Here is a 13,882-nt window from a genome sequence, read left to right as displayed (position 1 = left end):
GGTTCTCCCATTTTCCTACTGATAAATACCCAGATATTTAATGCCAGAATTCCTTGTCCTCTTTGGCCCTAGCTATTTGTGACAATTCATATACTATAGGCAACACTGGCAACACAGGCGTAGAAAGTTTGACTTGTCATTGTTCTGGTAGATATTCCACGCAACCTAATGCCTCATCAAAGTACTACTTTTCTTGTTTTCATGACTTACGTTTATGGATAACCTGTGTAGACTCCATGAACAGATCTGGCTTTCTTTACTGATTTCATTTCAGGGTTGTTTTGGCTAGGTACTTATTGCATAGATATCTAGTCATTGACATTTTCCTTGGATATAATATTAATACTTTGTGTGGACTAAATATTCAGTAAGTGTGGCAAATCATAACAATACAAATGCTAACCGTTGTGTGTCGTGATCTACCTTTTTCTTAATTCAGTTTCAGGGATGCAATTACTTTGATGTTTTAAAAATTCTGTGATTTTCTTTGGGCTCATTTTAAGATGGTAACACACAGCTCTGTAATTCTATACTTCTCAATCTACTTTGCAACCAAGGACATAACATGACTGCTGTTGAGTTCTTCTTCTGTGATGAATCCTGCAGTTCCATCCCACTGTATGCCTTGCACTGTTCCAATGTGTGCAACACATTCATGCCAGTGAGTTTGTGTTGTGGCATATCATGACCATCTTCCTTAGGTTTGCACTTGTAGACTAAGACAAAACTGATCCTTGCTGCAGACCTGTCATGTCACTGCCTTTGCTGTATTTTTTCTTGGAAAAATTCACATAGCATACACTGAAACTTTCATTCCTTTCTATCTTCTGTGCTTGCTTGCTCATCCCGCCACATGTATGGCATTATTGGCGTTAGCAAGAAATCTCATCTGTTCTTCAGATATCTTATGTACTCTTCTGTTTGGAGAATAAATTTTGTCCACAGTATTTTTTCTTTAATACCTATAGAAATTGATCTCATTAGGTATGATCTCTTTTATTATTTTATGCTAATCTATGAAATCTATGTAGCCAGATGTCCCTTTATTACGCGTCACAGTAGGCCTTGGATCCCTGCACAGAAAACTTTGCTTACTAAGGATTGTATTTCTGTTCCTTGAGCTTAACTTTAGACATTCATTTCTGCACAGATTGCCCTCTATTTGTCCTCAAATGCTACCTCACTTACCTTCTTTCATTTGAATGATTTTTTTTGGGGCTTCTTATTTCCAGTTTCGTAAGAACCTTCTTTCATGGTTTTCCACATTCACTGCATGTTTTTTGGTTTGTTTTTTCCTGACTCTTCTTTTTGTTTTTCAGCTTTCATATGGAAGTCTTAACTTCCACAGTGCATGAGAAACAAATGTGGATTTTTTTTTCATAAAATATTCAAATGAAGTTCTTTCTTTGATAATATTGCAGAGGTGTTTCACTCTAGAAGATTTTCTGTCAGAAACAGTTATAGAAGCAGCATTACATTTTGTTATGCAGTTTGATTTGTTTTGGAATTACCAATATGTCTGTATCAAATTGTTTTTCAGATCAAGACCAGGTTTATGCAAGGCAAAGAACAGAATCTGAGATATTAGAACATTAACTGATGAGAAATTATCCACGTGATTCTCAAAATGAAGAAAGTAAAAAAGAAAATACAGAGGTGTGGGGTAGGTGGGTAGTATAACTGAAAAGAGAAAAGAAGGTGTACACTAGAATTAAGGAAGAAAGTTGCTCATTTATTCAATGTACTCTTTGTATAACAAAAAAAAAATCTGATAAAGGAGAAGCTGTATAATTCGGTGTAATTTGCAGGCTACTTTAAAAGCTCAGATTCTACTGTAATGATTTCTTACCATCACATTTCAAATCTCCTTCTAAAATGTGTTCTTATTCCATTCTTAAAGGCCTGACAGAAAAGTTTCAAATACTGTTAGCTATTTGATGTTTTGTTCCCAAATGATTTTACATACATAATAAAGTGGGTTTAGAGTATTAAACCCTGCATTTTGCTTATCTCCTAAACTTTTCAGACAAATACTCCCTTTGCAAAGAAAATAAAGTAGTCATATCAGATATTTTACAAAGATAAATCAAAAAATATTGGGCCTTCTCTGTCCAAGTCTGGTAGCTTTAATCCAGTAGAAATTAAAACTTCATTATGACAAAATATTATTATTTAAGTCCCACAGAAAATGGTTGCTGCACTGTAGTATGAGAAAAATTTTACAGCTACAATCTGCCAAATTCTAGAGCAGCAAGGGAACCCTTCCATTTTCACTGTTACTTTCAAAACTATAGAATTAAGGTTTCAGGAAGATACAATAACACATGACAGTTCAACATACTTCATATTTAATCTAGGATTATCAAATTAAAACCTTAGTTTTATAATAACAGTCCTGCTGTGCGTTATAATTTCTTTCAGCAGATAAGATCCTTGAGGGAAGTTTGCTTCCTTATGTAGACCTAGTAATTACCTGTTCTCTGTCTTGAATGCCATGTCAGATCATGATCTTTGTTTATTCGTTATTCCTCAGATTTTACCATTATGATTAATTTTTAATCCACCATTGTCTGAAGAAGTCTAAACACCAATACTTTTTCTACTTCATAAGTGACAGACATGTCTATGTGCTTCAAACTAGTGCATTTATTGAGTCCATTTGCTTTCTACCATCCTGTAAGAAATACTTTCTTGTTCACACAGCTGGCCATTTCAGGAAATACTGAATCAATAAATAAACAGTCACACTTCCAGCCCACTACCCCCAACCAGTCCCTCTGGGCTTGAAGAGTTGCATATAACCTCCCTGTAATAACTGAATTTCAAAACATTGCTATTATAAACCCTGTTTGCTTTTTATCCTTAGGACACTGACACATGCAATTTTCCTCTCTTGATTGTAGTCATTGTGTTGGGGTGAGAGCCAGAGCACAAGCAAGAAACTGCCCAATAAAATATCATCCTTCCTCTATCATTCACACTGTCAAGAACATCTGGGATGAATGCCTTGGCTTTGTCTTGCAGAATAAATAACAGCTTGATTCCTTTTTTAGGGGCATATTTTCAATTACTTTTCCCAGGTTTTATTAGAAAGAGATTTCCAGCTCTTCTCAACAGCACAAAGCCAGAAGAAAGAGGAAAGTCCTAGAATTATGAACATGAAACTGTAAGTTATTGAGTAAACAAACATGAGGCATTGCAGTTTTATTGCATGATAGTCAGCCAGAGAATGAATCTTTGAGAGGGATGATTTATGGAAATGCCAAATAGTAACACTCTCTACATTCATGACCTTATCCAAATTTTAGCCCTGGCAGCCACTTCTGTGAATGACTCAAACCCCAGCTCAGATTCATCAAGTTTTAAATCAGTGTATCAGTGGGAACAAATCAGCATCCGTTCTTTTCAGGCTCCTTGCTTAATTATCATGATTGTTGCACAGGATTAAAACTATTTTTGTGTCAAGATCAAGGTTTAATAACTGTAATTTGACTATTCTTTGAATACCATCAAATAAGATAGCTTTTTTTCCAAGGCCAATTGACTATCTTACTATGGGACTGTATCAAGTCCAATTACTCACACAGCAGACAGCTTTATATGACTCCAGCTGGGTTTATAACATATTAAACAAGGTCTAACCATTTCTGCTATTACTTTCCAAATTGCAAGGTGCACTGTAAAAATGAAGACATATTGATATAGTCGAATAAGGGAATTGCTTGAAGGAGTCCAGCGCAGAGCCACAAAGATGATTAAGGGAGTGGAACATCTCCCTTATGAGGAGAGGCTGAGGGAGCTGGGTCTCTTTAGCTTGCAAAAGAGGAGACTGAGGGGTGACCTCATCAATGTTTACAAATATGTAAAGGGTGGGTGTCAGGATGATGGAGCTAGGCTTTTTTCAGTGATATCCAGTGACAGGACAAGGGGCAATGGGTGTAAACTGGAGCATAGGAAGTTCCACGTTAACATCAGGAAGAACTTCTTTACTGTAAGAGTGACAGAGCACTGGAACAGGTTCCCCAGGGGGGTTGTGGAGTCTCCTACACTGGAGACATTCAAGGCCCGCCTGGACAAGTTCCTGTGTGATGTACTGTAGGTTACCCTGCTCTTGCAGGGGGGTTGGACTAGATGATCTTTTTAGGTCCCTTCCAACCCTTGGGATTCTGTGATTCTGTAAGTGATAGCCAAACTATGACTCTGCAGCCTTGTTTGATGTTTTCTCAGTCATTTGTGCTGAACTTTACCCTACTGCTCATTGTCATAAAGAACCCGGGTATGACAGATGTCTTTTCTGAAGTGCAGTTCCATTCTCTTTTGTTTTTTGGGCCTCTGACATCAGCTTAGTGCATCATGAACAGTAAGCTGAAAGCAAACATTGGCAAGAAGAGGAACACAAGAAAAATGAGAGAATGAAATTGTAAAAGGTCCTAGAAGGGGGAAAAAAAGGGGAAGAGTGTAATTGAAAGGAAAAAAACAGTGTAATATCAGAAATTAAAATAAAAGGAAAGGGAAAACTTTACAACTGTGAAGAGCATTAATTGAGGATATCATAAATAAGTTTGGCTCACCCTGAGTGTATTTCACAGTGTGGTGAGATGTCTTCACTGGATTTTGAAAGAATTGCATGCACATAGCAATATATCACAGCCAAAACCACTCTTTTACTTAGACTTCAGGTGTCATGTCCCCATTGGCAGTAACAAATTATTTTTTTCTAATAATAGTAAAAATTTTCTAATAATACTAAATCTTTTGTTGGCACTGGGTTGTAGAGATTCTTTGTATGTCTATGTGCCATGCCCTTTACTAGAGGACACTCATTCATTTTCAACAAAAGTCATTAAAAGCCCCCATCTTGAAAGAAAAATATGAAAGTACTGTAAAAGATGCAGATATGTGCTTTCATGTCTGTATGTGAAGATATTTTTACTCAAGGATGGAAAAGGTAACAGTTTTCCTCATTCTTTTTTCTTTAGGTGCTTGTTTGTATGTCACTTTCTTCTTGGAAATATTTTCTTCTTTTCTTTGACTTCTTCCAACTCTTGGTCATTCTGCCTCTTTAAAATACCTCTTTCAGGTACTTCTGCCTCCTTGACCAATTTTGTAAACCCTTCTGAGTGATTTTTTTACTTTTTTTTACTTTTTTTTTTAGTGCGTTTTCAAAAAAAAGGTGCAGTGTTAAAGTCATGGTGCAGTCATCATCATGGGCACACATCATGGGCACACACATCAGTCTGTCTCATTATAGCTTGGGATTTTGTATTCCAGAACAAGTTCTACAGCCTCATACTTATTTAATTTATTATTTCTTACCTGAGACTCCACTCAGTAGGAGTGACCCTCTTTGGAGATGCAAGTTGTGAGGACATTATGAGTTAGTAGGATTGGAAATCAAACGGAGAAAAATTTTTCATCTCTATTGTGAGGAGTTCTGCATGCATGTGAACACTACCCTTCAAGAAGAAGTCAGAAAGAAAAAAGGAATAAGATACAAGCATGGTGATGCAGTGGAATTGCGACCATCTGAGGAGGTGTCTGGTCTGCACAAGAATGGGTTGAAACTACATTTTCCTGAGGATATGAGAACACACATTTATTAGGGAGGGTAAGATACTGGTTCTGTCTGAAATGAGCAATTCATGCATCTGCAACTAATACAGAAGTATGAAAAACTCCATATATTTGTATTGATAAGGTAAAATTCTGTCATCTCAGTTAAAGAACTTACACGTTTTCAACGTGTTAAAAGGAGTTTTTGGCCCATTAAGAAAAGGACGTCTTAGGTCAGAGTTTGTTGTTCAATTAGAATATTACTCAGAGAAAACACTTTCAGCAGAAGGTAATACAGAAAAAAAAAAATTCTCTTCCAAGAAGTTAGTATCTTACTGAGCTATGTCATTAAACCTGAATTTTGGTTGGTACTATGCACAACATTGCAGACACAAGACAATGTATTAAATGCAGATTTTGTTTGGGTTGCATTCAAGTAGACTGATAACACACTGCTATTTTGTGATTTATCAAAAGTCATGCACAAAATAATTTCCTCCATTAATTCAATATTTACCACAATAAGGTAATTATGAGCTATTAGACATCATTTATTCATAGAAACAGATTTACACAGAATTTTATTTTCCTTGATAGAGACCCTACTCAGATATTTATTTTTATTATTATCCATATTCTTCTCTAGATGTAAAATATGCTGAGCACTGGAATTTAACAATGCATCTGTGATAATCACAGTGAGAGCGTCTACACTTCAGACTGAGATAGATTATTATAGGGAAAGCGGTGAACCACTTCCTGTAGCTATTCCAGTTTATGTACAACTCATCAATTTTTTAAGAAAAGTATTGACCTTACAATTGAGTTATCATCATCATTTACCTAGTGCTTTTCATTCCTAAATTGTTTTTAACAGATAACAAGCTATCTATGGATTATAAGTTATCTGTGGCAGAATACATTTAAGTTGCTCAGCATGACCTTCAGTGGAACTAAAAAAAATAAAATAAAATAACAGAAGTGACATTTACTAGTAATGCTTCATAAAATGAATTTTGCTCAGATAAGAATGTTTAATTCTAAGTCAGATCCTGAGAATACCTGAATAATATTCATGTAACTATTCTCTTCATCATGAAAGGAAATATTTTTTGACTAAGGTAATTGTATTCGGAAAATCTGTTTAGCTTCTAAACAGAATACCATGATGTTTTTGACTTTGTAGATCATAGAATAGTTAGGATTGGAAAGGACCTTAAGATCATCTAGTTCCAATCCCTTTGCCATGGGCAGGGACACCTCACACTGAACCATGTCACCCAAGGCTCTTTCCAACCTGGCCTTGAACACTACTAGGGATGGAGCATTCACAACTTCCTTGGGCAACCCATTCCAGTGTCTCACCACCCTAACAGGAAAGAATTTCCTCCTTATATCCAATCTAAACTTCCCCTGTTTAAGTCTGAACCCGTTACCCCTTGTCCTATCATTACAATCTCTAATGAAGAGTCCCTCCCCAGCATCCTTGCAGGTGCCCTTCAGATACCGGAAGGCTGCTATGGGTTCTGCTCATCCTGGATATTTTAAGAGAAAGAAGAAGAAAAAAACATAATTTCTTGTGAAGGGAACAACAAAAAAAAGTAAGCAAATTTTCTGGAAAGGCTGATTAGAAGGAGTTATGCTGCACTGTTCATCATTATAATTTTGTGAGCTAGTGATTTCTAAGACTAACACAAAGAATACTACATAGCATAAATGGCATCTTGATGTATTCTTGACTATATGTATCTGCTTCCTGACCACCTCTAAGGGAAGAGCTGTGTGAATTAGTGAGTAAAATAGATTTGCCTCATATTGTCCAAGAAACCTCGGATGAGGATGTCGGATGAGGAGCAAGTGGAATGTCTGTGGGTACAAATCAAGGGGCAGACTGGCACGGGTGATACAGTTGTGGGGGTCTATTACAGACCTCCTGATCAGGACGAAGGAGTTGATGAGGCTTTCTACAGGCAACTGGAAGTAGCCTCGCGACTACATGCCTTAGTCGTCGTGGGGGACTTTAACTACCCCGATATTTGCTGGAAGACTCACACAGCCAGTCATTCACAGTCTAGGAGGTTCCTCGAGTGCATTGATGATAATTTCTTAATGCAAATGGTGGACGTACCAACTAGGAGAGCAGCGCTGCTAGATTTAGTACTCGCCAACAAGGAGGGTTTGGTCGAAGTGGTGACGGTCAATGGCAGCCTTGGCTGCAGTGACCATGAGATGGTGGAGTTTAGGATCCTGTGTGGGAGGAATAGAATACCTAGCAAAGCCACAGTTCTGGATTTCCGAAGGGCCAACTTTGGCCTCTTCAGTCAACTGCTAAGGGAAGTCTCATGGGAAAGTGTACTAGGCGGTAAAGGGGCTCAAGATAGTTGGTTAGCATTCAAGGACCGCTTCTTCCAAGCTCAGGATCGGAGCGTCCCAATGAGTAGGAAGTCAAGTAAGGGATCTAGGAGACCGGCGTGTTTAAACAAGGAGCTGCTGGGCAAACTCAAGTGGAAAAGGAGAATCTATGGATTATGGAAGGAGGGGCTGGCCGCTTGGGAAGAATATAGGACAGTTGTTAGAGGATGTAGGGAGGCAATTAGGACAGCTAAGGCCTCCTTGGAACTCAATCTTGCTAGTCGGGTTAAAGACAACAGAAAGGGCTTCTTCAAATACATAGCAAATAAAACTAACACAAGAGGCAATATAGGCCCACTGCTGAACGAAGTGGGTACCCTGGAGACAGAGGATATAAAGAAGGCAGAGGTGCTGAATGCCTTCTTTGCCTCTGTCTTTACTCCTGCAGACTCTCCCCGAGGGCCCCGGATTTCTATAGCCCCAGAAGGAGTCAGGACAAAGGAGGAGTTTGCTTTGGTAGATAAGGATTGGGTTAGGGATCAGCTATGCAAACTGGACATCTGTAAATCGATGTGTCCGGATGGAATGCACCCACGGGTGCTGAGGGAGCTGGCGGAGGTCATTGCTAGGCCACTCTCCATCATCTTTGGTAAGTCGTGGGAAACGGGCGAGGTGCCTGAGGATTGGCGGATGGCAAAGGTCACACCAATCTATAAGAAGGGCAAGAAGGAGGACCCGGGTAATTATAGACTGGTCAGCCTTACCTCCATCCCTGGAAAGGTGATGGAACAACTTATTCTTGACTCCATAACTAGGCTTATCAAGGATGAGGGGGTCATTAAGAACAGCCAACATGGTTTTATGAGGGGGAAGTCATGTATGACCAACCTTATAGCCTTCTATGAGGAAGTGACTAGGTGGAGGGATGATGGTAGAGCGGTAGATGTAGTTTTTCTTGATTTCAGTAAGGCATTTGATACTGTCTCCCACAGCATCCTCATAGATAAGCTAAAGAAGTGTGGGCTTGACGATCAAGTAGTGAGGTGGATCGAGAACTGGTTGAAAGGAAGAAGGCAGAGAGTTGTGGTCAATGGCGCAGAATCTAGCTGGAGGTCTGTGACTAGTGGAGTTCCTCAGGGGTCGGTGCTGGGACCGGTGCTGTTTAATATTTTCATCAATGACCTGGATGAGGGAACTGAGTGCACCCTCAGCAAGTTTGCTGATGACACAAAACTGGGAGGAGTGGCTGACACACCAGAGGACTGTGCTGCCATTCAGCGAGACCTGGACAGGCTGGAGAGTTGGGTGGGGAGAAACTTGATGAAATTTAACAAGGGCAAGTGTAGAGTCTTGCATCTGGGGAAGAACAACCCCATGTACCAGTACAGGTTGGGGGTTGACCTGCTGGAAAGTAGTGAAGGGGAAAGGGACCTGGGGGTCCTGGTGGATAGGAGGATGACCATGAGCCAGCAATGTGCTCTTGTGGCCAAGAAGGCAAATGGCATCTTAGGGTGCATTAGTAAGGGAGTGGTTAGTAGGTCAAGAGAGGTTCTCCTCCCCCTCTACTCAGCCTTGGTGAGGCCGCATCTGGAATATTGCGTCCAGTTCTGGGCCCCTCTGTTCAAGAAGGACAGGGAATTGCTTGAAGGAGTCCAGCGCAGAGCCACAAAGATGATTAAGGGAGTGGAACATCTCCCTTATGAGGAGAGGCTGAGGGAGCTGGGTCTCTTTAGCTTGGAGAAGAGGAGACTGAGGGGTGACCTCATCAATGTTTACAAATATGTAAAGGGTAGGTGTCAGGATGATGGAGCTAGGCTTTTTTCAGTGATATCCAGTGATAGGACAAGGGGCAATGGGTGTAAACTGGAGCATAGGAAGTTCCACGTTAACATCAGGAAGAACTTTACTGTAAGAGTGACAGAGCACTGGAACAGGTTGCCCAGGGGGGTTGTGGAGTCTCCTACACTGGAGATATTCAAGGCCCGCCTGGACAAGTTCCTGTGTGATGTACTGTAGGTTACCCTGCTCTTGCAGGGGGGTTGGACTAGATGATCTTTTGAGGTCCCTTCCAACCCTTGGGATTCTGTGATTCTGTGAAACCTGAGGGAAGTGTGGGGTGTTTTTATTCAGCTCATTTTGTTACTCATGAAATACTCATTCCCTAGGTTTTCTTCAGGAAACAAGAACAACATGTTGTGTCTCTGTGCATGTTCGGAGTTTAGGTCTAAAATCTTTGCAATAAAGACTAAAGGGAAGCAGATACCTTGACAATAATAGATTATTTGAGGGACCAGAAGAAATTGTTTGCTGACACTTTGCAGAGGCTGGTGATGTTTCTCTCCTGAAATCAATCTGTGTTCTGTAAATAAATTGTTAATAAACATGCCTGCTTACTGGCATTAGCCAGAGAAACAGATAAAATCCCCAGACAATTACTCTGCTGTTCTAGGAATCAGGTACTTGGCTGATTTGCAATCAGATACACAGGCTGTCTGTCCTTCGGGGGTTCTCTGTGGGAATTCTTTCTGAACTGCATACATATCACCCTATCAGTCCTCAGCAACCTGCAAGGACTGTGCTTGCAGAGTGTTAAATGGAAAGCCTCAAGGTGACAAACTTTCATACTTACTTTCCTGAGAGTCATAGAATTTGCTGCTACCAAACTAGGTCTGTCAAAAAAGAGACAGCTCATGGAAGTGGAAAGAGGGAAAAAACAAATTTATGATAGTTCTATTCAACAAATTGAAGCAAAGTGTTCGATTTCAGCATTTATATTGCCAGCAGTTTACACAACACTTTGTATATGGGATTTCTTTCTAAATCATTTCTATGAAAGGTTGGCAGATTAGCAGGAGAAATCTTTATTATTCCTACAATGGCTTTGCTTATGAAGAGATTATTTTTTCACCATTATTTGGGGGAAATGATGTTGCAAAAGTTGGAGCCCAGCTTGCTGGGTGGCTTTATATATAGGTAGCTTTTTAAAAAGCCAAATTTTCTACCTAAGAAATTATCGCCATCTCTACAAGTTCCCATGGAAGTCATATAAAATAAATACTTCTTATTTTGTTACCATACTGAGAGAATGATTCACTATGAATCATTTATTAAATGAGTTTAGTCTCTTTTTCTGTCTGCAGAATGTCTACAAACATATCACAACTTTTTTGCATATATTTGTTATTCTAAATTACTTGACAGGTCTTTTCTTGTGTGTGCATTTGTTTACTCTGTAGGTTGCAATGTAGATTCTGAAAATGCAACTTACCCATCAGTTTGTGCCTGGTTATCTAAATCAGTCATCTATCTGTTGTTTTCCTGGTTGTCAAAGTGCTCACCCTATGTAGGACGAGTCTCTTGTAACAGACATTACCCCCTCTGAAGTTAAGGATGCAGTTTTGCACACACATGATCAGTCCTCCATAGTAGAAGCAGAAATCTGCTGTGAAAGCATATGGTCAGAAGTTTCATGTGCTTTCTTTTTTTTTTTTTCCTTTAATGAATGTTTTTCTAAAAGCCAGTTACATCTTACAGGTAAAGAGTGTCAGAAACTCTCTTACATAAAAATTAGAATACTATTATTTTGTCATTATGAGCTTAGAATCTTTGTTGTTGCAAAACCCTTTAAATTTGCTATGCAAATAATGTGGTAGCCAGTGAATTCTGGATGTTGGATGTGCATGTTTGGGAGGAGGAGAGAATAGAGGTAAAGGATTTCCATATTGATGGGAAACTTTTTCTGTATACAGTTCAAGCAAATGCTAAGGGAAGTTGATTAATATGATCTCTTATGTTAAAAGGAACAGATGGAATCCTCAATGTCCTCTGAGCCTTTTTCTTTCTAATCATTTAGTTATTGGCTATAGAAATAAAAACATGTTTCATTAATCTAGGGCAAATAACTGTATTCATAGTAAATTGAATTCTTGATTCACCATGTAGTATCTGTCTTTAAAAGGGTGTTTCATATATGGTAAACCTGCACCATATTGCTGGGTGTGTCTATAGCACTTGGCATAAATGTGATCACAGTTCCCCCTTTGCAATCTCTGTGGAACTGTTCATGGAGACTGTTAAGAGCCTCATCCAAAAGCCAGAAAAATGTTTAAGAATTAAATCCCATTCTTGAAATACTATTTTCATACTCATATACAAATATTGATTTTAGTGGATTAAAATCAAACAAGAACCTCACTTATTTTGTCAGTGCAAGCTTCAACCTGACTCACGTGCGCAAAATTATATTGTTATTTACACCAGAGGGGTAAAAGACCTTGTGGTAAGAGGAAGGAAAGAAAAATGTCCTTTATCACTGTGGAAGTCCTCAGAGACACTAAGCTCGAATGACCATCACAAGCTGAGCATTCATATATTAAAACTAGCAAAAAGTTCATTTTAAAAGCTAGCCTGAAACAAAGACAACACGCTTTTTTTAAAATACTGAGTGGATTAACTGTAGACAAGAAAGGAAAAGGAACAATGAGGGCTTTTTCTAGACAGGGATTTAAAATTTAAGAACACAATTAGACTGTGGCTGTTTTCAGATCACATTTGCACCTTCTCTTCAGGAGAAGGAGTGGCAGGAAAAGAGACCTAGGAGTATTATCCACAGTAATAATAAGCATAGGTTGCCCCAAGAAAAAAGAAAGCGAAATTAGAAATATAGCATACATAAGAGCTGGTATATACCGTTAACTAAGAATTAGGCACTGACAGGCAGCAGCTCCAGAAGAGCTGTTAGCGGCTCCAGTAAGCTTTTCTAGCAGGTGTCATTGTAAGATAGTGGTATCAAATAAGCTGAAGACAGGTTGGAGGAAATACTGCAAAAGCTGCATAATGGAAAAGATATATCCATGTGTGCATGGGTCCATGTGTATGTAATATCTTTGTTGTCAGTGCTATTTAATTTAATAACTAACCTTTTTGCCAACTGAAAAATAACTTGAGGCACTTTTCCAGAATCGGTGGTGGTTTTCAATCCATCCTGGAAGATGCAAAATTAAACCAAAACAATTACTTAGAATCATAGAATCATAGAATAGTTAGGGTTGGAAAGGACCTCAAGATCATCTAGTTCCAACCCCCCTGCCATGGGCAGGGACACCTCACACTAAACCATCCCTCCCAAGGCTTCATCCAACCTGGCCTTGAACACTGCCAGGGATGGAGCACTCGCAACCTCCCTGGGCAACCTATTCCAGTGCCTCACTACCCTAATAGGAAAGAATTTCCTCCTTATATCCAATCTAAACTTCCCCTGTTTAAGTTTTAACCCATTACCCCTTGTCCTGTCACTACAGTCCCTGACAAAGAGTCCCTCCCCAGCATCCCTATAGGCCCCCTTCAGATACTGGAAGGCTGCTATGAGGTCTCCACGCAGCCTTCTCTTCTCCACGCTGAACAGCCCCTACTTCCTCAGCCTGTCTTCATACGGGAGATGCTCCAGTCATCTGATCATCCTCGTAGCCTTCCTCTGGACTTGTTCCAGCAGTTCCATCTCCTTTTTATGTTGAGGACACCAGAACTGCACACAATACTCCAGGTGAGGTCTCACAAGAGCAGAGTAGAGGGGCAGGATCACCTCCTTCGACCTGCTGGTCACGCTCCTTTTGATGCAGCCCAGGATACAGTTGGCTTTCTGGGCTGAGAGCGCACACTGAAGCCGGCTCATGCTTATTTTCTCATCGACCAGCACCCCCAAGTCCTTCTCTGCAGGGCTGCTCTGAATCTCTTCTTTGATCACCTTGTAGCTGTGCCTGGGATTGCTCCGACCCAGGTGTAGGACCTTGCACTTGTCATGGTTGAACTTCATAAGGTTGGCATCAGCCCACCTCACAAGCGTGTCAAGGTCCCTCTGGATGTCCCTTCCCTCCAGCGTATCAACCGGACCACACAGCTTGGTGTCATCGGCAAACTTGCTGAGGGTGCACTCAATCCAACTGTCCATGTCAGAGATGAAGATGTTAAACTAGACCAG

The sequence above is a fragment of the Lathamus discolor genome, chromosome 2, assembly GCF_037157495.1.
Source record: "Lathamus discolor isolate bLatDis1 chromosome 2, bLatDis1.hap1, whole genome shotgun sequence".
Classification (NCBI taxonomy): domain Eukaryota; kingdom Metazoa; phylum Chordata; class Aves; order Psittaciformes; family Psittacidae; genus Lathamus; species Lathamus discolor.
The sequence above is the reverse complement of the archived record's forward strand: the minus strand, read 5'-3'. Positions refer to the sequence as shown.